At 45.7% G+C, this 23786-nt stretch overlaps 1 protein-coding gene across 1 annotated transcript in view; it reads right to left on the minus strand.

The window, feature by feature from the left end:
- LOXL1 (lysyl oxidase like 1) overlaps positions 1-23786 on the minus strand; it is a 45495-nt gene that overhangs the window by 13796 nt on the left and 7913 nt on the right. The gene's annotated exons all lie outside the window — the stretch shown is intronic.

Genomic DNA, 23786 nt, shown 5'->3' on the forward strand with positions numbered 1-23786 from the left:
GAGTCTAGCAGACATCCCGGGTATGATAAAGTTTATAATATAATAAAGAATAATAAAAATTATTCAATAATGTAATCAAATCCAAAAACACTGAAAAATTGACACTTTTTGGTTGCTATGGACAATCTCCAAATTCCAGGTAGTAAAAAACAGTATTTATAATATAAAAGTGCATGCAGGGCACTGCACAGACCCCTAGGGAGAAAGGGGGGTGTGTATTTTTTAATACAGCACTGTAATCTGTAAGATTACAGTGCTGTGTGTGTTTTGTGTGTATTTACTTTTTTGAATTTGCCGCCGTTCTCCGCTCCCGTGCGCCGTAACGCCGCAGGGAACAGAGCTCGGCGGCATTCGGCACTGTGAATCGAGCGCAGGACGGCTCGATCACACAGCGCGGCGGACATCGCTGGATCCAGGGGACAAGGTGAGTAACTCTCCCTGTGTCCTCCCCTGCATCGAGCGAAGCCATCCCGAGTCTGGCTCGGGGTTACCGCTCCTATCAGTATATTCCTACCCCGAGCCAGACTCGGGATTACCGCTAGGGGGGTTAAAGAAGACCAACATCAAAATGAGTCCATGTGACTAGATTAGTGGTACCTTTTACATGCCTCCCAACCTTTTGAGATGGGGATGAGGGACACCATCAGTAAATGTAGGCAGGCATAGGACACACCCCTTGCCACGCCCCTTAAAGGGGAATTGTACAAAAAAAAACAAGATTGGTTAAACCCACAAGTGCTTTTTTTTACCACTACTATTCCTTTATATTGGCTTTTGGAATTTACAAATGCACCAATTTAGAAATTAGATTAAAAGTTTAGTGCTGGAAAACCCTTTTTGATAGATAAAAAGTGCATTTTATATACATCTATATAGATCAGACCAAAATGAGGGACAAATGAGGAGGAATGAGGGACAGAGGGACATTGCTCCAAATCAGGGACAGTCCCTCGAAATCAGGGATAGTTGGCAACTATGCCTTTTATGCATTTAACAATACACCCAGGGCTAAAACACAGGTGGTGGTGCAATGCTATTATGTGGTTGTTACCATAATACACCTTAAAGCACATGCCAAAAACAGATGGATGGTGGTCCTAGTCCCCATCCATCTCGCAGATGGCATCGGTTGGAAACAAACAGGCGGTCCATTTCCATCCAATTGCCCCATAGAGGAGAGCAGGACTGTGTCTATGTCCACTCTGCATAGCGGAGCAGGCACCGACCTGTTATCCACCTGCTTAGCAGGGATCAGTGGAGAGATTCCAAGCTGAGCAATCGGATTTCACTTAGCGTAGGCGTCCGTGTACAGGGGGCCTTAGTGAGATGTTGTGCTGTTCATTTTTAAATGGCACCTCAATTCATTAAGGCTGGTTTCACATGAGTGCGAATTGGATGCGGGTTTCCCTGCATCCATTTGCATGGCAGGAGACTGTGACTGGCTCTCAATGGCGCTGGTTCACACAGCTCTGGGACGGCTGCGGAGCAGTTTGCAGAAGAGTCCTGTGCATCTTCTGGTCCATTTCAGGTCCATTTCAGGTCCGAATCCAGCCAAAAATTCAGCTCGATCCATCCCTGCTGTGAGGCGCTCTGCACAGTAGGGTGAACCCAGCTTAGGGCAATGCAGATCCGATGCACTTTTATAACAGTGTGCCACAATGCACAATAATGCACTGCAGTGCATTGGAAAATGCTGCATGTCTGTATTTTTGATTGTTTTTGTGATCTGGTGGCCCATATGTAATAAATTGTAAACGATCACCTTGTAAAACAACCCATTCAGTTTCAAATAAAATAAAAGGCAAAACATCTGTGTATAGAACTAAAGAAACATTAATATATTTTTCCCCACTTTTTTTTATAAGTGATCACATTCTCACTGTTATCAGCTGCATAAGAGCAGGGGGAGGAGAAGCAACAGCACACTGAGCTTTACAGTGAATGGCTGTGCAGTGGGGACATTTCAGGACAAGTCTGATCATTGGAGGAGAGTACACTGAGTCAGTCACATCAGTCTCTCCACCAGGTGATGCTGTTTTGCAAGGCGCTGCTGTCTCACTCTGCTTTGATTTGAGCTGGGAGGAACAACAAGCCTGGGTCTGTCCTGCGGGCTTCTCCCCCAACCACCATGCAGCAGGTGGGGGAAGACGAAGGTGGAGGCCACACCATGCACTGGAGCTCCAATAGAGCCCAGGTTTTCCCTATGCAAGGGGAGTCTTTACCAGCCTTCCAGGATAGAGTGGTAAATAGACTTTGCCGTATTACTAAGGAGGAACAGAAGCTTGCTGTCCTGAAAGCAGATTTCAGAAAAAGAAATCTTTGCACAGTAAGACCAGAAGAAGTAAGAGGGAAGACTCCTGAAGTCTCTGAAAGAAGTATTGAAAAAAGCAGGAGAAGATGGTCGCTTCTCTGAAGGAAAGCAGCGGTGTGTTCAGAGAAAAGTATGAGACTGAGGCGAGATTCCAACAGATGAAGGAGAGTGCCTGTGCCAGTGTCAGGGAAGGTTCCATCCGCTGATGACACTGCCTGATATTTGGGCCGCAGTACTGTCAAGTGACACCCGTTTGCAAGAGGCGCTGTCTGCTCCACACTGCAGTGATCCATCCGCTGGTGGACGCCAGTACTGTGGCCCAAATATCAGGAAGTGTCATCAGCTGATGGAACCTTCCCTGACAGCCAGTAGCAGCCAGAGGGTGGATGCCAGAGCAACGGCGAGAGTATGGATGGGGAGTAAGGAAGTGGCTTCACGTGGTGGCCCCAGTACTACCCCTGTCTCAGGATCTGTCATGTCTGAGTCAGTATCTGCCCCTCTCCCTCCCCAGCAGCCTGAGCTATCTCAGGAGGAGGTTGAGGAAAATGGCTGATTGCTGTAGGTCATTACAGACATAGAATCTCCCTTGACTGGCTGGAAGTTTTGATTTTCCTCTGACCCGTCAGATGAAGATGAGGAGGAGATATCCTCCCTCAGCCTGTAAGGGAAAAGGTTGTGGAAAAAATTTAATTTGTGAAGTCTGACCAAAATGGCGGCAGTGCTGCAGTATCTGCAAATGGAGGACATGCTGGAGCTGTTTCAGTTCCGGAAAATGCTGGTGAAGGAGTGCTTGTTGAAAATCTCTCTCTCAGTGTATGGATCCCATTCCTGTGATTGCCAATATGAACAAAGAGCCTGCATCTGCCAAGGGATCCTCGCAATCAGCAAGGAATACAGGAGGATATAGCAGGAAGCCAGACAAAGAAGTTCCCATTGTCTGTGAGAACAAGGAGCAGGAGTCCCACATGGACACTAAACTGCAGAGCAGGAATGCTGCATTGACACTAAGACTGTGGAGCAGGAGTGCCACGTGGATGCTAAAACAGCTGGTGATTTGTCTAAATAGAAGACTTTACCAAATAACAGAACTGCTGGTAATTATAGTACTTCTGGGGCTATGGTGAGTGGGATTGCTGTGCTGAAATGGAGGAGGGAGGATCAGGTGGTGGGTAATTTGCCTAACCTGATTTCAGAGGTTCCCATGCAGTCAGTTAATGTGTCATCTGTCCCAGTTAGGAACTATGCAAGGGCTGTGTCAGGACAAGGTCATGCTACTGGAGAAGGGAGCCAGTTGTGGGACTTTTACCTAACGCACCTTCTTCCATTAAATGCAGAAATGTGTTACAGCTCAGGTGGGAAGGAGGAGGCATTCCACCTATCAGGAGGGTTGTCGTGGATAGGATCCTAGCCATGGGATTTATGGCGGAGGATTTTATGCTCTTATCAGTCTGGCAGGTTCCTATGAATATGATTTATCATTTGTGCGTCCAGAATCACTGGATTTGTTTTGGAAACGGTATGAGCATGTGTATAGGGGTCAGCTAAACTGGAAGGGGCTTGCCCACAAAGTTATCTCACCACGACCTTTGATTAAAATGTGACTATCCTGACAAGGAATGAGTCTATACCCCCAAAGATTTAGGGGTCTGGCTGGAGATGTTTGGTGAAACATTGTGCCCTCTAAAAAAAGATTGTGGATGATAGAGGAATTTAGACGTGTGGGTGGTCAGTGTGTGAGATTGTGTTCAAGCATTTGCCCTCCTCTGCCTTTATCAGTAGATAGCCTTACCATCTTCTACCCTCGTCAACCTAAGCCGTGTCATAAATGTGGAGCCAAGGGACATTTCTCGTCTTCCTGTCCAGAACAGAACTACTCTTTGTGTCAGGAACTGGGGCATCTGGCGGGGGCACTGTAAGATTATTCAATGTAACTTGTGTGATAAGGTTGGTTACCCTTATAGCCAGTGCCCTGATGCTTTGCACAATAAGCCTGAGTTAGTGGAGGAATTCTTCCATCTGGATAGGGAAGAGTCTGGGTTAGCTGAGGTTCTGTCAGGGGATCCTAGTTTCTCTGTCCCGTCAGAATTTGTGTCTCTGAACGAAGTATTTAAATTAATTGCCCGTGTCACAGGCATCCCGATCAGGCCCTTCCCTGAAAAAGCATTACTAAGTGTCGGTATGTCAGAATATCCGGTATCCATGAGAACAATAGCCATGCACATCATTTTCGCAGCCAGAACCTTGATAGTATATAAGTGGAAATCAAAGGATACTCCTAATATTTCGGAAATTGATTATGAAAGTGAATGTTATCTCAGAATATGAGAAAATCTTAGCATTTAGAGATGGTTCTAGAAAGAAATACTTGCTTAATTGGTCTGTTTGGCATGCCTCCACAAGAAAATGTGATAGGTAAAGCACATTTATGAGATGGGACATCTATATTTCACTCCTGTTCTCTCGATTCCATCCTCTCAAACCTCACACTCCAAACTCTCTTCTTCCTTTCTTATTCCTATTTTCTCATTTGTTCCTTAACTTCTTTTATTTTACTAATTTTTTCAACCACCCTCTCCCAAGGAAGGTTTACTACAGTTTTAGTAATGGTCAGGCTAAGTTGCGGTATACTATATGCGGCACATTTCTATGTCTAGTAATATGATTACAGTGAGGGAGACTTCTGTATAGTGAATTAAGCCTGTACTGTATCTACTAGGTACTCAGCTTACAAAACGTTTATCTGTATGTTGTAAACCATCGCACCGTGGCCTGGATTGGGCCGATACATGTTCATTTTCTGTTTCGTATATTCTCAATAAAAAATATTTGAATAGAATTTGTGTCTCTGAGGCCATCTGTGATGTCAGTGTCCCCCCAGTCTTTGGTTCCCCAGTCAGTGCCAGTAAGTGTGGTTGTCAAGTCTGTGTCTGCACCTATTGTTTCGTCATAGCATACCTAGGGAACTGATCACAGTGTGCTCTCCTGCTTAGTATGGTCGGTTTTTAATAGAAAAAATAGAAAAGCAGAGGACTGGCAGGAACACCAGGGATTTCACATAAAGGAAGCCATACAAAGAGAACAGGGTACTTTCTCATACAAGTACATGGTACAGCAGGCACATATCATGGAATAGGAAATGTTGGGGTAACAAACACTTTAACCCAACAGATGTTAACATGCAACATAAGGTTAAGTGTGAACGATAAATGATTTTTAAATAGTATATTTATTGGCATGTTCATGCCCACAGAGTTCAGCTTTAAATGTAAAGAGTAACGGGTTGTTTACACAGAAACATTTACTTTTAATTTGTTGGCCCTTTAATTTTCTTTTTTGTCTGGCATTTTTAACCAGATGCTTAAAAAATGACTTCCTTTCACACGCTGATGTAGCAATAGGCTTTCAACCAAAACAAAGTTTCTCACAGGCACAGACGCATTATTGAGAAATTACATATACCATGTGGAATGGAACAGACAAGATCTAACCGCTCTACAAACATTGAATTCATATCATTTTCTTTCAACTCCATTCCACACTCATTCCGCAGTTCCCAAACAAAAAAAAAAAATCTCTGCTAAGGGAAACATGTAGGATACCATAGCTACCTCCTTCTACTGCCTGGCTATCTCTGGTTTCTTTACTCAGAGTTACTGACCTGAACAAGCAGGCAGCAAGTGAAGTCAGAATTCCTGATTTGCATTGCTTCTTTCAGGGTCAATGTCTTGAAGTGCTGAGGTGACAGCCAGGTAACCAGTAATGGCAAGTCACAAATTTTACACCGTTCTATTAACCTCTTTGTGACTAAAGGTCATGAAAGCTCAGGTGCCCAGACCTAATTTGAGTTTACACTGATGAGGTAGCACTGATGGGCACTGATGAGGCAGCACTGATAATTTGCACAGCTAAGTTGTACTGATTAGCAGTGTTGGGGCTGCACTAGGGATGCCACCTTTTCTTCAAGCCAAATCCAAACACTTTTGCAACCTGGGACACTTTTGGGTGCCCCAATGAGAGTAGTACTGTGGTGTGCATAGTGTGCCGCAGCGAACAGTGGGCAAATTGCTATTGCTGACATCATCACCAAGTAATGCCGAACCTTCCCCCAGACAGCTGCCGCCTGCAGCTACCGGACAGCAACAGATTTGTGTGTGACTATCTCAGCTTAGTCTAAATAATGTGTCCATGTTTCGGTCCGCCTGAAACCCAGGACACATGACTCAAAACCCAGACTGTCCGGGTGACAGGTGGCAACCCTAGGCTGCACTGATAATTAAGGCACTGGTGATCGGTGCCCTGATAATCAGTGTAAATGTGCCCTGTCAGACTTGCTGGTTACCAGCTCTCCTCTTTTCACGTGACACATGTGAGGAAAAGAATGCCAATAACCGGCAAAATTGTTTAGATGTGATCAGCTGTGATTGGACAGAGCTGATCACATGGTAAAGGGCCACTGTGATTGGCCTTTTACCTTGATCACAGAGTGCGCCTGATGCGTGCTCCAAGGGTTGTGAGGGAGGCGTGTTCTGGGAGGACATCCATGGACACCCTCCCAGAACAACAGAGCTGCGCTGTAGCCATCTTTTGGCTATGGTGCAGTATTCACGTGGTTAAAAAGTTTGTTTGAACCAAGCTGATCCAAAGGAACTGTTGCTTCATTAACAAATGCGCCAACTGGGAGCACAGCGTAAAGTGTAGTTAGCATCAGCTACTGTATATACAGTATATAGTGCTGTGTTCCAGCAGTGGGATGGGAATTTCCCATCCCGCTCCTAAAACAAAATTGCTCAGCCAGCTCAGCCAATTACAGGACACACTATGTTTCATCAATGAATACAAGGCTTGCTTTAACTGGCTGACATAGTTGGAGATAGTAATGTCATCCATCCGCCTCTCTGCCTCAGCCAATCAGAGGAAGTTTTGCATTTATTCGTAGAATACCAAGCTTCCTGTGAATAACTTAGCAACAATCAGCCAAACTTGATTTTGTCTCAGGAGTGAGAACACAATGCCATATACTGTACACATCTGATAGTCCATACTAACTTTAAAGTCACAAGAAACTTGGAATTAAACTTTAATTTGATTATCACTGACTAATTTGTCGGTTTGGAGTCTTTGAACTAGGAATGCGCACAGGTAACCAAGCTTAGTTTTCTATTCTAATGTCAATAAAAGGCTTTTTTTTTTTCATGGCTCATTGTGTATGAGAGTACTGTAGTAGAGCACATATTTAATACTGCAAATATATATGGAGGGGAAGATGGAGGGGCTGCAGCACAGGCAAAGCATTATTGGCTAAGAGATGAGATGCAAATATCCCCCTCCCTGTGATGGTCGGGAGTCGGGGACACAGACACCATCCAGCCCCCTATCTTACTGCTGTGTGCACTTCTCCACACATTACAGGTTGGAGATGTTGTTTTACACACACACAGGGGCGGGCTTAGAAGGTGAAGCAGAAATCATTATGACAAGCAGGAGACCCGGACTGCAAAGTATACACATTACACATCAGGACAGGGAGCATGGCAATTGCATAGCGATGACCTCTGTGTGTCTCTCCCTCCAGCAGCTGAGAGCCTACATAAAATCACTCTGTAATTGCTGTGCAGATCGTTTTAATTGGGGGGTGGGGCACATGGGAGGACACAGTATGATGTTGGGGAGGTCAGGGCCCCCTGTGGCCCCACCCTGGTGACGCCACTGGTTCAGCCAGGTCAGCAATGAGCAAAAGGTAGCCAGGTTATGAATATGGTTTACGCCACATATGAACTAAATGGGACACGAACTGAGCCTATGGTCAGGAGAAATCTTACCCAATAACTAGGAAAGCAAGTAGGTGACATGAATAGAGATGGCCTTGTGGTTCGCCGAGCGGTCGGTTCGCGGCGAACTTTGCTCGTTCACGATTTGCTAAACCGGCGGACTTCTGGTTCTGTTCGCGGCGACCATATTCGTTTACATTGTGAAGAACTTTGACCCATGACACATCCATCATGGGGTACAGGACAGCCAATTGAGACATTTCAGTACCTTATAACTAGACCTGATCTGGTGGCCATTTTACATTCTGTCTTTTGTCAGTGTAGGGAAAGGACGCTGTGTGTAGCAGGGACAGTCAGCCTAATCACTATCTAGCTATTACATTTAGGTCCACAAAAGTCCTTTTAAGGACTAGTATAGGTGTACAGTATATAGGGTTGTAATACACTTATAATATACTTTCTTTCAAATATAGAAAGTATATTATGGTGCACTGCTGTGCTGTTGAGTGCTGACCGATTCTACAGCTGTCTTTTATCAGTGTAGGGAGGAACAGTTTGGTGTTTGGAGCAGGGACAGTCTGCAATTCACTAGCTACTAGGTCCACAAAGGTCCGTTTAAGGACTGGTATAGGTGTACAGTATATAGGGTTGTAATACACGTATAATATACTTTCTTTCAAATATAGAAACCATATTATAGTGCACTGCATGCAGTGCTGCTGACCGATTCTGCAGCTGTCGTTTCTCAGTGTAGGGAGGGACAGTTTAGTGTTTGGAGCAGGGACAGTCTGCAATTCACTAGCTACTAGCTAGCTACTACTAGGTTCACAAAGGTCCTTTTAAGGACTGGTATAGGTGTACAGTATATAGGGTTGTAATACACGTATAATATACTTTCTTTCAAAATAGAAAGCATATTATACTGCACAGCTGTGCTGCTGAATGCTGACCGATTCTGCAGCTGTTGTTTCTCAGTGTAGGGAGAGACAGTTTGGTTTTTGGAGCAGGGACAGTCTGCAATTCACTAGCTACTAGCTAGCTACTACTAGGTCCACAAAGGCCCTTTTAAGGACTGGTATAGGTGTACAGTATATAGGGTTGTGATACACGTATAATATACTTTTTTTCAAATATAGAAAGCATATTATACTGCACTGCATGCAGTGCTACTGACCGATTCTGCAGCTGTCGTTTCTCAGTGTAGGGAGGGACAGTTTGGTGTTTGGAGCAGGGACAGTCTGCAATTCACTAGCTACTAGCTTGCTACTACTAGGTCCACAAAGGTCTTTTTAAGGACTGGTATAGGTGTACAGTATATAGGGTTGTAATACATGTAAAATATACTTCCTTTCAAATATAGAAAGCATATTATAGTGCACTGCATGCAGTGCTGGTGACCGATTCTGCAGCTGTCGTTTCTCAGTGTAGGGAGGGACAGTTTAGTGTTTGGAGCACGGACAGTCTACAATTCACTAGCTACTAGCTAGCTACTACTAGGTACACAAAGGTCCTTTTAAGGACTGGTATAGGTGTACAGTATATAGGGTTGTAATACACGTATAATATACTTTCTTTCAAATATAGAAAGCATATTATACCGCACTGCATGCAGTGCTACTGACTGATTCTGCAGCTGTCATTTCTCAGTGTAGGGAGGGACAGTTTGGTTTTTGGAGCAGGGACAGTCTTCAATTCACTGACTACTAACTAGCTACTATTAGGTCCACAAAAGTCCTTTTAAGGACTGGTATAGGTGTACTATTTGGTGTGCAGTATATAGTGGTGTAATACACGTATAAAATACTTTCAAATATAGAAAGCATATTATAGTGCATTTCCACTGTGCAGTATTGTGACTGCTGAGCGGTTCTGCAGTGATACTACAAAGAGTGACAAACGCAATTAGAAAAAAGTATTATAACTGGTGTGATAGACCAGTGGCCCCCCAAAACGACAGATTGAAGCGGTGTGTTATATACCTTCTTCCACATATACTGCAGTTCTCTAGAGACTTTTGTCACAGGGTCATTTAAACAATGACAGGCAGAGAAAGAGGCGGGCTCTTTCGCAGGGGTGGTAAGGGTAGGGCAGGAGCAACAGGCTTGAGCCAAAGTGGGAAATTTCAGAAGGTGCGTTCGATTACATCAAAGGACGCACCAGACTTGGTTGAGTGGCTCACTCAGCCTTACTCTTCTGCACCCTCCTCATCCTCTCCATCTGCACCCTCTTCTTCACTCTCTGCTGTGTGCACCTCCAAAGACACTACCACCAACACCACCACCACCATATACCTCCACTTGAGTCACAGGAATTATTTTCCGATCCATTACAAGACATTGATGATGCGCAGCCACTCTTGGCATTGGATCAGGAAGAGGAGGTAGCAACAACCACCACTCAGCAGTCTGACGACAGTACTCAGGTCAGCCCAAGGAGGAGGTTGCTCCCTGGTGTTGCTGCCTACTCCGAGATCTCTAATTATAGCGGTGGGGAAGGTGATGTCGATGATGACGTGTCTAGTGATGTCACGTGGGTGCCCACAAGAGAGGAAGAGGAGGGGAGTTCAGAGGGAGATATAGACCAGCAGATAGAGAGGAGAAGCAGGTGGAACTTACATTGCACAGGAGGGACAAACCAGACTGCTAATGTATCAGGAGCAAGGCATCAACCATGTACGGTCACATTTGGGGCTCCCAGGATGCCGGCACATGGCTCCGCAGTGTGGGCTTTTTTTAACGTGTTCGCTGCTGACAATAGTGTTGTCATCTGCAGCCTTTGCAGTCAACGCATAAGTCGCGGTAAGCCCAACACTCACCTAGGGACGACCGCCTTAATAAGGCACATGAGCTGCCATCACCAAGCACAGTGGGAGCAACGGAACCCACAAAGCCACACTCCAGGCTCTCACAGTCCAGCCTCGTCTTCTACTTCTCCTTCTCCTCTCTCCTCACAATTGTCCTCCACTCCACCTTCCATTATGCTGTCCTCATGTTTTTCTGGAAAAAGGCAGGCTTCCGTAGGCCAAATGTTCGAGCGTAAAAAAATTATGATGCCGGATAACCCTCTTGCCCAAAGGTTGACCGCTGGCTTGTCAGAACTGATAGCCCACCAACTACTGCCATATAAAGGAGGCCTTTTGAAAATTTGTGGTCATTGGAACACCACAATGGAAGGTCCCAGGAAGGAAGTATTTCTCACAGAAGGGCATCCCAGAGCTATATGGCCAGGTTCAGCGACAAGTGAATGTATCTCTGGCACACAGTGTCGGTGCCAAGATAGATACATCTGACCACCGACACGTGGTCTAGCAAACACGGGCAGGGAAGGTATATAGCTTTTACTGCCCACTGGGTGAACCTTCTGACGGCCGTCAAGCATGTAACCCATGGCACCTGTGTAGATTTGGTTTTACCACCACAGATTGCTTGCAGGCCTGCCTCTTCTTCTCCTCCTCCTACTCCATCCTCCCTCTCCTCCTCAGCTGACTCCTCCTTTTCCGCTGCTAGCGTCTCTTCCGCTGCACCGCCCAAGATTCACAGAACCTATTCGACATGCCAGGTGAGACGTTGCCATGCTGTGCTGCGTCTGTTGTGCCTGGAAGCCAATAGCCACATTGGCCCTGCACTCCTTTCAGCTTTGCGTTCACAGGCAGATCAGTGGCTAACACCACTCAATTTGACAGTTGGTAAAGTGGTGTGTGACAATGGTGCCAATCTGCTTAGCGCATTGAAACAGGGCAATTACACACGTGCCATGCATGGCACACGTCATCAACGTGGTCGTGCAGCAATTCATTGTCAAATACCCTGGGGTCCAGGACATCTTGCGGCAGGCGAGGAAAATCTCGTCCCATTTCAGAAGATCTTACACGGCCATGGCTCGTCTTGCTGACATTCAGCGGCGACACAATCTGCCAGTCAGACGTCTTATTTGCGATTGCCCGACGCGATGGAACTCAACCTTCTATATGCTTGATAGGCTGCTCCAGTAGAAACGTGCAGTTAACGACTACCTGTACGAACTCTGGGGCAGAACAGGTTCTAGGGAGCTTGTTTTTTTTTCACCACGCCAGTGGCTGCTCATGCGCGACGCATGCAGACTTCTGCGGCCATTTGATGAGATCCCCAAACTGGTCAGTCGCAGCCATGGCACCATCAGTGACATCATACCTTATGTCTTCTTTATGGAGCGTGCATTGCGTCGTGACATTGATCAAGCCATGGAGGAGCAGAAGCAGGAAGATGAGGAAGTCGCAATGCTGAATGAATTCCCAGGGGGGGCTACTCTATCTGAGAAAAGTCAACAACAGGAGTCTAAAGAGGAGTCAGAGGAGCATGGTGCTGGGGCGGATGAGGAGGAGCAAGAAGAGCATGCTTTAAACCTTTCTGGGATCCCTGTTGTTGTCCGTGGATGGGGAGAGGACAACAAGGAGGATGACATTATCCTGGACGCTGAGCAGGAGCCAGGCCACCACACCACTTCCAGTTGAGTGCAAATGGGGGCCTTCATGCTCCAGTATTTTAACAGGGACCACCGTATAAAAAGCATAAAGGTCAAAGACCAGTACTGGGTGGCAACATACTTAGACCCCCGGTAAAAACACAAAATGGTGGAAATGTTACCACCATCACAGAGGGCTGTCAGAATGGAGCACTTACAGGCCTTGCTTAGAGAAATGCTGCATTCTGCTTTTGCGTGCGCTGGCAGAGGAATTCCCACTCCCAGAGAAAAAGTTGCGGGTACCAATCCAACAGCACCTGCAAGAAGAGGGCGGTTTGAAGATGTGTTGGTGACTTCTGATATGAGATCATGCTTTCAGCCGACCCATCAACAGGTCTCATCTGGATCCAGCATCAGGGATTGCCTAGACCGACAGGTGTCTGACTACATCAGGTTAAAGGCCAATGTGGACACTCTGAGAAGTGATGAACCCCTGGACTACTGGGTGGGCAGGCTTGACCTCTGGCCAGAGCTTGCCCAATTTGCAATGAAACTGTTGGCTTGCCCCTCGTCCAGTGTCCTGTGCGAAAGGACATTCAGCGCAGCAGGGGGGATCGTGACCGATAAGCGCACTCGCCTAGCTCATGACAGTGTTGACTACCTCACATTTATAAAAATGAATGAGGCATGGATCTCGGTGGAATTCAACACATGTGACCAGTAGACCATGTATATGCATAACTCTATAAACTATTTATTTAATCTAGCACACAGACCTTTTTTCTACCTTTGGCTCACTTCCTTGTACAAAAAAAGCACACCATATTATATGCCCGTAACCTCCTGTTTGAAGAGGTTGAGCGGTGTCATATTTTTGGGTCCCGCAGCGAGTTGCTGGTATCAGTGCTGGTGTCAGTGCTCTCTATCTTGGTGCTGGTGTGGTGTCAGTGCTCTCTATCACAGTGCTGGTGTCAGTGCTCTCTATCTCAGTGCTGGTGTCAGTGCTCTCTATCTCGGTGCTGGTGTGGTGTCAGTGCTCTCTATCACGGTGCTGGTGTCAGTGCTCTCTATCTCAGTGCTGGTGTCAGTGCTCTCTATCACCGTGCTGGTGTGGTGTCAGTGCTCTCTATCTCGGTGCTGGTGTCAGTGCTCTCTATCACGGTGCTGGTGTGGTGTCAGTGCTCTCTATCTCGGTGCTGGTGTCAGTGCTCTCTATCTCGGTGCTGGTGTGGTGTCAGTGCTCTCTATCTCAGTGCTGGTGCCAGTGCTCTCTATCACGGTGCTGGTGTCAGTGCTCTCTATCTCAGTGCTGGTGTCAGTGCTCTCTATCATGGGTGCTGGTGTCAGTGCTCTCTATCTCGGTGCTGGTGTGGTGTCAGTGCTCTCTATCTCGGTGCTGGTGTGGTGTCAGTGCTCTCTATCACGATGCTGGTGTCAGTGCTCCTTATCTCGGTGCTGGTGTCAGTGCTCTCTATCACGGTGCTGGTGTCAGTGCTCAGTCTCTATTGCGGTGCTGGTGTCAGTGTTCTATCTCAGTGCTGGTGTCAGACAGTGAGGGAGATGGCAGCGGAGAAGCCAATCAGCAGGCAGTGCCAGCACCATGGCTGAGGATCAGCACTGGACTGGCACCTCCGGCAGGGCCGTCTTTAATATTGATTGGACCCTGGGCAAAATTTTTCTTAGGGCCCCCCTCCCCCCATGCAATTTCGCTCTCCACCTTCTCTGAGACATACAATAAATAGCAGCTAGACTTAAAATCAGTTTACTGTATCAGATCAGACAGCGATTGCGATTGGTTGCCAGAGGTTACAGCATATCATTACTGCTTACTGACTGGTTGCTAGAGGTTACAGCACTCCTTAAGGCTCACTGATTAGTTACTAGAGGTTACAGCACATTTCTGCTTGTTGATTGGCTGCTAGAGATTACTGTACAGTAATACTGCTCACTGGTTGCTATAGGTTACAGCACATCTTCTCCTCACTGCAGGGGGGCATGATATACCTATGAATGCTGCCTTTATTTACATATCAATGCAGTTGGCCTCAGCTATTTACATATGCATGTAACTGCTATTTACATATGAATGCAAGTATTTACATGTAAACACAGGTCTGCAGGTGAGTCATCTGTACACAACAATAGGGCAGAGCTAGGCAGCATTAGTAGCAGCACAGGACTAAAACTTCAAGGGACAAGGGAATGTAAACTGGGATAGTTGGCAAGTATGAGGCAGCTGCTTTGGGCCCCACAACAATGACAGGGCCCAGGGCAGCTGCCCCTTTTGCCCTGCCTTAAAGACGGCCCTGACCTCCGGACCACGGCAGTGGAGCCCTGCATAGGTGGGGGTAAGGGCCGGGCAGAAGGAGGGGTCAGGGGATCAAGCACAGGTTGGCACACTGGGACACTGGCACAGGACTGCGCTGCCCTGACTGTGGCACTGATCATCTTCTGCACCCCCTTCATAGCCTGGCCTGACCTTGCCTCTCCTCAATGGCCTTCATGCGCTCCTGAACTGTCAAAATTTCACAGATAAAAAAAGAATGCTTGTCGTTGTCAATCCCAGATTCACTTAATACTTTTGCTATGTCAGTGTCCATGTTGTGGGACTATGTGTGCACAGCTAGTAAGTATTTTGTGGCTGAAAATATGACCTGGAGGTTTTTAAGGTTTGTCTGTCATTAAAGTCAATGGGGTCTGACGCGAACCTTGCGGTTCGCAAGCTTATGGCCATGTTCGCGGTTCGTGTTCGCGAAACGTCCCGTCGGAAGTTTGTCCATCACTAGACATGAAGAGAGAGGGAAAGAGGGGACAAACAGACAATGAGGGTAAGGGTAAAAAAAAAGGGGGAGGTATAGGAAGGGGATAAGCATGCATAACGGAGGTCCCACACATAACCCGATATTCAACCAATGCCTGATATGAAGGATGCAAAATTAAGACTAAAGTGGGACCATACAGTCTATCTTAGTTTATAGGATTCAGTTTTATCTTCATCTTAGGCAATCATGTGCTTCAAGCACTCAGTGTTATTAATTTCACAAGCCCAGTCACTCAGCGTCAGTGGTTCAGTTTGTCGCCACATCAAGCTGTCACAGGTGGAGCAGCTGTCAGATGTCTAATCAGGCTTTTTTAATATGTTTATAGGAACCCGGCAGCAAAGACAATACAGTAATTTAAGGCTCGTTGGGGATTCGGTCACCCAATAATTTGTCATGCCTTATCCCAGAAAGAGATGATCAGCGGACGCGTGCCCCAGATGTGGGTCATAGTGCCAGAAGCCTGTAAACATCTCCATCATGTGAGATAGTAGGATCTATTTTACGTAAAATCGTGGGGCATCGGCACCATCTAGGTTCTAGAGACAGTATACGGTAGTTGTGTTCTTGAGCATGGGAAGAAACAGACAGTTTAAAGCTAAGCACCAGAATTTTGTCCCAATCCATGACATCAGCTGGAACATCTAGTTCCTGTTCCCACGTAGCCAGGAAAATAAACGGTTGTTTTCTTTTAGCAAAATTTGGTAAATCAAAGAAATTGCATGCTCAGGTCTAGTTGACTGGTAGACTCAAAGGCTGTATGGGGTCTGGTCAGGGGATCTGTAGATGTTATATACCAGTGAAAGCAGTTTGCTAAATCTGATTGATAAGGGCAAAAAAAAAAACAATGATCCTGCCAGAAATATTGTTAGTTTATAACATCCAGCGCTCTCAGCCTGTGCTGCACTCTTATTAGTCACATTGTTCCCAGCTATCTCTAAGGCCTACACCTATGTGTTATGGAGAAGAGTTGGTGAAGGGAGATGGTGAAAGGAGGTGTTCTGAAGTCCTGTCCTAGGGTGACTATGCTGCTTTTAGTTAGTGTACAGTGAGTGTGCTTTGTTACCCTAGAACAGAAAGTATGTTTCCACAGCATTACCATAGGAAAATTATTGTAATGTTGTAGGCAGATTGCCTACAGAATGTTAGGCAGTTGGCTGGCCCAGGCTGGGGAAGGGGTTAATGTTTTGTTCCTCTGTTCCCGTGCTTCTTGGATCCAGCCTATCTGCTCTGTGATATAAAAAAGGGGTAAGGCTAGGTTTCAGAGTTTCGGTACACTCCAGAAGATGATGTGACTGCTGTGGCGCACCAAAGGGGGTACTGCTGCACCCAGGAGTCCATTGAAAGGCGCCGGGAGTCCAGAGAACCACCAAGTCTTGGGAAAAATCATGAGTGGACTATCACCTTGTTGAGGTATGCCTGGGCAGCTTAGTCAAGTTAGTTAGGGAATGTTGCATTGTATTGTTCATGTTGGACTGTGCCTCAAAATGTTCAAGTAAAGTTGCATCAACTGTTCTAAGCCTGGTATGACGTTATTTAAAGGGGTGCATGGAAGTTCCTATTGTATGAAAGAACTAGGGTCAGTAAACTACATGTGAGGTATGAAGCAATGCCACTATAAAAGGTCTACGCGGCAAGACAAGCAGGAGGAGTAATGTAGTTGCTATGGTTAATCACAGGTACATTGTAGCCAGTCGTGAAGTGTGATACCTGGTGTGGGTGACATGTCCTCCGGTAGCAGGGGGGTCGATGTCTCACTCCCTCCCCCCCAGCTGTTGGTTTCCCAAAGCAACTGGGAAAGAACCCACGTTACGGAGACCCATAGCCTGGAAGGAGGTAACAAATGCATGAATGACGTCCATGTTAATTGCACAGTGGGACCCCATTCTGTCACTGGGAGTGAGATGGTAGGGGTACGCTGGACTGGTGGAGGGGGCACAGGCTCAGCAGTGTCCTTCCTAAATGCAACATACATCAAGCTAAAATGTGTGAAGTGACATGGGACAGTGTTTTACAGAGTGCACATGGTGTAAGGTTAATCTCTAAGCTGGGGAACCACCATAATGTTTGATGACTGTAAATTAGTAAAGCACATATTGGGTATGAAGCAAAGCCATTACAAAAGGTCTACTCGGCAAGACAAGCAGAAGGAGTAATGTAGTTACTATGGGTAACCAATAAGTAGTGCAAGCTACATTGCAGCCAGTCGTGAAACATGGTAACTGGTGTAAGTGATGGGTCCTCTGGCAGCATGGTGGGTCGATGCGTGGCTCCCTTCCCAGCAGTCGGTTTCCCAAAGCAACTGGGACTGGACCCGCGTTACGGAGACCCAAAGCCTGGCCAAATGGTATATGAGTGAAGGAGGTAACAAGTGCATGCATGAAGTCCATGCTAAGTGCACAGCGGGAACCCATTCTTTCACTGGGAGTGAGGTGGCAGGGGTACGCTGGACTGGTGGATGGGGGAATGAGCTCAGCAGTGTCCCTCCTAAATGTAACATACATCAAGCTAAAGTATGTAGTGACATGGGACAGCGCTTTTACAGAATGCACATGGTGTAAGGTCCATCTCTAAGCCGAGGAACCACCATAATGTTTGACTGCAGTCCCCACCTAGTCCTTGGCATTGATGAGTGCTTATCGTGTGAAAGGTATCCCCATGTGCAGGTTGAGTGACCTTGACCACAACATCATCCGCCCACCTCTCTATCCAGTCAATCAGAGGAAGCCTTGTATTCATTGATAAACAATAAAGGCTTCCTGTGAATGGCTGAGAAGCAATCAGCCCATCTCACTTTTGTTGTTGCAGCAGATGAGAAGTCCCTATTCCGCAGTCAAAACACAGCACTGCAAAAAAAAAAAAAAAAATGTAAAAAAATAAATGCTATTTTGAAGTCCTTTAAGTGGAAAAATCCATGACTATCCAGGAGGGTAGATAATTGACTAAATACTGTAGATAGAAAAAAATATCAATTCATCTGTTAACTACCAAGCTCTGTGTTTTTCTAAATCAGAGCCGGAGCTAAATCCTGCCTGGTTCTCTTGCCATCAATAAAGCACACTGTGAATGTATGATTTTCAAACATTATAAATGTTTAATTCTTCCTGGTCTGCTGCTGGCTATGTGACAAGATTTCATCTAAAGAAAAAAATAAAATAATTTCTCCATAGATAAAAAAGTACTTAAGCCCCAGAAGAAAATAAGTCTTTGATTCTTCTATGTACAGTACCTTGAAATTTTAGTATGTGTTCAAGAAGAAAATTGTGTGTAAGAAATGTTTTTTCAGTTATTGTCAACTTATGAGTTATAAGGGAGTCTTAACTGGACCTCTTGATATCACCAAAGGGAGACGGACACTCATAATGTTAACTATATGTCATTCTAGAGAGGACAGTCAGAGACTGCAGGCATTTCCGAGGTCAGTAATGACCAGAGACTGTGGACATACTACAGGAGTTGATAGAGAATGAAGGCATGCTGTTGAAGAGACTGAGAGAATGAGAACATGTTACATGAGGCTGTTAGAGATTACTTCTATCACCCCTTTACAAGATAATGTTCTTATCCCCGCTGCTGGGGTCCTAGGCATAATAAGTACAAACGGGAAGCATATGGCCCGTTTGCCACAGGTTGGGCACCAGGGGATTGATTCCATGGATAATCATTGATAAAACAAGTACTTCACTGAGGGGCCAATTTGAAATAATATGACAAGACGCTGACAACCTGAAATAAATAATAATCATAGCTATTCTTGTTGCATGTTAGGACAAGCTGTTGAACTATATGTGGCCCGTGTAAAAATGCTCCCCATTTACTTGGTCTAAGTACATTTCATATACAAACATAGATTAAGCCTGAACCCAGACTTTTTATATTTTGGATGAACTAAAGAAGAGTGAGGCTCGATTCACACAAATGCATTTTTAGCGGCGGGCTCCTGAAGAGCACGCTCTATGTTTTCAAAATTAAAGCTTTACCCAAACCAGAGTTTGGTTTGGGCCTATTTGACTAAATTTGGCTTTGGTGTCAGTCTGACTAGACTGTGAGATGTTCAGCCTGGCCCAGGGGGCACTGTCTCTGGTGACAGGCGTGGAAATATGGTCTGGTTAGGCGCTTGGATTATTTCCTCTCAGAGTCAGGTCAGTGGGAGTGGCCCTCCCGCTGTGCCCTCTGGGAGAGGGTATTTAAGACACGGACGTCACGTGGTTTGGGGTTCCGGTCCAGTATGCTGTGCTGAGTGTATGGTCCTGGTCCTCCTGACCAGCCCCCAGGAAGGCTATGGCCTGGGGTGCGGTTCCACCCGATTTTGATGCCTCTGGGCTGGCTAGCCCAAGGCAGAGGAACTAAGGAAGGATTCTGAGGTGGATGGGTGTTGTCTCCGGACCGGGAGAAACCCAGTGTACTTCGAGCATTCCAGGGGAGGACTCTTGAGAAGAATATGGAAAGAAAGGGAAAGCGCAGCTCGATTAGCACGGACTGCAAAAGAGGTTACTTTAGGCACCAAAAAGTATTTCAAAATGAGGTTAATTCATACAAAAATTATATTTTATTTTTATATTTTAAATAACATGATTAACCATAATTAAATTACTAAAAAACCAAGGGCAGTTCATAAAGAATACCCATATTCCTAATAGACAATACATATATCGTGAAAGACAGACTACCAACAGGACATAAATAACACACACAACAAACACAGAAAATGACGCTGGTCCGGACCAGTTGCTACTGGTTGCCGTAAGTGATTGTGGTAAACTAATTAGACCTGGAGAAATGCTCACAATGTCAATTAAAACGTTTATCAGGCAATCAACAGCAAGCTAAGGGGAGAAACTAATATTAAATTACAGCTATTACTATCAGCCTGGTTACTAGCTGGATTTGCAACAGAGTGTTCATTTAGTAATTTTAAATATAAATTTCATTCTCCAGTGGGAGTATAAACAATTTCCATAGATTTTCGGCTTAGGTCAAGCTACTTTGTTTCAAGAAAGTTTTTTCAAAGACAAATATCTATTCCAGGAAGCCACAAAAGGCTGGTATATTACAAACCAACTAAGTTGTTTCAGACGTGGAGGCTGTTTTTTTTTAAATTCTCTTTAGAAGAATGCCACTTGTGAGGTTGGTTTTTCTTAACAAGAGCCTGGAAGGGCTGAAGTGACTGAGAGAATCCGGTCTTGGAGGATATCGCCAAGTGAGCTGAAAGATCCAGGTATCCTACAAGTGTTCTACAGCTTAGTTTCCTTACGTGTTCTGCAACAACGTCAGTGATAAAATACTTTTTCCTGAGTAAGCACCTTGTTGGCTGCTAGGCCTTGTGAGAGAGGGACTGTCCAACCTGAGTGCTCATCCAGCTGCGAATGTCTATTCTCTGGATGCAGTCAAAGTAAGCAAGTTCCTTAATGTTTATAGACTTTGACATTGAGAGTACCTGAACTTTCCTTTCCAACCCTCTGATCCCAAGTTAAAAGACTGTTCAATGGTTGATGTTTGCAAATAAAAATCCATTCAACTGGATCTATTGTCAGTCTCAAGTTACTGGACCATTTAAATTACCACGGGACATCCCCTAGATGTGTCACAAGGAGAACAAAAGGTAACGGTAAGCCCAAAAATAACCAGCAGCTCCTTCGGGGATTAGTGCTACACATTTTTTTTATGCATTTTGCAGAAATGCAGGGAATTTTTTTAACATGGGTTCCTATGTGTTCATCAATGCATTTTTGTGCCTCTGCGTTTTGGAAAGGGTAGGAGATCATTTTTCCCGCAAAATGCAATGTTTTGCATGTAATAAACTTCAATGGACCTGCATCCAAAATGAAAGTATTGCGTTTTACAGTGATTTTGCCGCTATTTGCATTTTGCATTTTTGTTACACTGTATAGAGCTGGTCGCTAAGGAGAGGGCTGGCCGCTGCGTCCTTAACAACCGATGAGTCATCAGCTGTCAGCGGGCTTCCCTGCTGACAGATGAATGTAAAAAAAAGAACTGCCGGCTAAAAAAAATTGAGAAATGGGGTCCCCCCCCAGGTCCACACCAGGCCCTTGGGTCTAGTATGGATTCGGAGGGGAAAAAAATGGTGTGGGGTCCCACCCAAAATCCATACCAGACCCTGGTGCGAGGGTGCGTTGTTGGGGTCTGCGGGTGGGGGGCTTATCGGAATCTGGGGGCCCCCAGATCCTGGCCTCCCCCTCTATGTGAATAGGTATCAGATACATTGTACCCCTACCCATTCACCAAAAAAAAATAGTGTAGTGTGACAAAAGACAATAGACAACTTTTGACAAGTCCTTTATTAAAAATGTCTTCTTCTTCCCTGCTTCTTCCTCCTCCGGGCTTCTCCCGCTTCTTCCTCTGGGCTTCTCCTTCTTCCTCTGGTCTTCTCCTTCTCCTGCTTCTTCTTCTTTCTCCTGTCTTCTTTGTCCGGTGTTCTTCTTCCTCTCCTGCCACTCCCACCAACGACCCTCCTCTGATGCTGCGTCCCACTGATCTGTCCGCGCCAATGTCAAGTATTTCTTAGATAACCCGGGGCATGATGGGTCTGTGACATCACGAGGGGGCAGGGCCTAAAAAATTCTTGACATCGGCGTGGACAGATCAGCGGGACGCAGCATCAGAGGAGGGTCGTCGGTGAGAGCGGCAGCAGGGGAAGAAGCACACCGGACAAAGAAGACAGGAGAAAGAAGAAGACCGTTAGAAGTAGCAGGAGAAGAAAAAGACCGGAGGAAGAAGGAGAAGACCGGATGAAGAAGCGGGAAAAGCCCAGAGGAGGAAGAAGCGGGGAAGAAAAATACATTTTTAATAAAGGAATTGAAAAAATCTATTGTCTTTTGTCACACTACACTGCTTTTTTTGGTGAATGGGTAGGGGCACAATGTACCCGATACCCATTCACATGGGGGGGAAGGTTGGGATCTGGGGGCCCCCTTGTTAAAGGGGGCTTCCAGAATCTGATAAGCCCCCCGCCGCAGACCCCAACAACCAATGGCCAGGGTTGTTGGGAAGAAACCCTTGTCCCCATCAACATGGGGGCAAGGTGCTTTGGGGTGGGGGGCGCAGAGTCCCCCTGCCCCAAAGCACCCCCATGTTGAGGGCATGCAGTCTGGAATGTTTCGGGAGGGGGGGCGCTCACTCACCCCTCCCATTTTTGACCTGCCTCACTGAATTCTTGGATAAGGGTCTGGTATGGATTTTGGGGGGACCCCACTGCATTCTTTTCTTCAATTTTGGCTCTGTTTTTTTTCACAATTTTTTTTAGATTCAGCTGTCAGCGGGGAAGCCCGCTAATAGCCCGATGACTAGTTCTTTCCTTTGTCTACCTTCCAATTATCTTCACGTTACAGCCCTCCGTGGAGCGGCAGAGCCAGTTTTTCATCCCTGCGGGGGTCTCTTCATCCTGGGAAAGCCTGTACTTTGCAGGACTGCTGGAGGCAACCATAAGTACGAGCTCTCCCATAACAATGCACGAGACCTAGCTTACATGTGCAGAATGGATAGGACCAGCCAGGGAGGGACACGTGTTGCTCTGGGCCAGGCTGCAAAGTAAAGATTGCTGAAACAGGGAAGAAGATAAATATTTGACCAGGTGGGCTGCTTTTTAAATTCTGTATGCAACCACTTTGGGGAAATATTCATCACCTCCTGTTTCTAACCCTTTCATGCTATAGTAAAAAATAATTGTATTGCTATTCATTGCTTGTTCTGTTTTGCGCGTATGCAAAAATGCTTATTATGCCTTTTTCCCATGTTTTTTTCCTGCACAGAACTGTACTGGAATACACTGAGCTGGATTCACACCTATACATAGTGCTTTTTGCATTTTGCAGATTTGGACTACAGTCCAGTTAACATGGTTTCCTATGGAACACGTTCTGTAGTGCAAATCTGCAAAATGCAAAAAGCATTAAAAAAAAACGAGCTTTCACACTGGAGACACAGCAGCGGCTTTTTCAGGGTGCTTTGCAGGCGCTATGTTTAGCACTTTAGTGCCTGCAAAGCGCCTCAGTGTGAAAGCAGCCTAAGGATTGATACACACCTATGCATTTTTAGTGCTTTTTGCAGTCCATTTAACATGGTTTCCTATGGAACATGTTCTGTAGTGCAAATCTGTAAAATGCATAGGTGTGAATCAAGCCTAAAAATGCATAGGTGTGAATTCAATCCTTGGGCTCGATTCACACAAAATGCATTTTTGATGCATTTTGCATTTTGCAGAAATGCAGGAATTTTGTTTAACATGGGTTCCTATGGAACACATTCACATCAATGCATTTTTGTGCCTCTGCGTTTTTGGAAAGGATCGGGGTCTTTTGCAAAAGACTTCGATAGACCCGCATCCAAAACGCAAGTACTACATTTTTACTCCAATTTTGCTTTTTTTTAATACTGTATATAGCTGGTCGCTAAGGAAAGGGCCAGGAAGCCGGCCACTGCTTCCTTAAC

The sequence above is a fragment of the Lithobates pipiens genome, unplaced genomic scaffold, assembly GCF_037356315.1.
Source record: "Lithobates pipiens isolate NorthernLeopardFrog02 unplaced genomic scaffold, aLitPip1_a1.2 Scaffold_8, whole genome shotgun sequence".
In the NCBI taxonomy this organism is placed as follows: domain Eukaryota; kingdom Metazoa; phylum Chordata; class Amphibia; order Anura; family Ranidae; genus Lithobates; species Lithobates pipiens.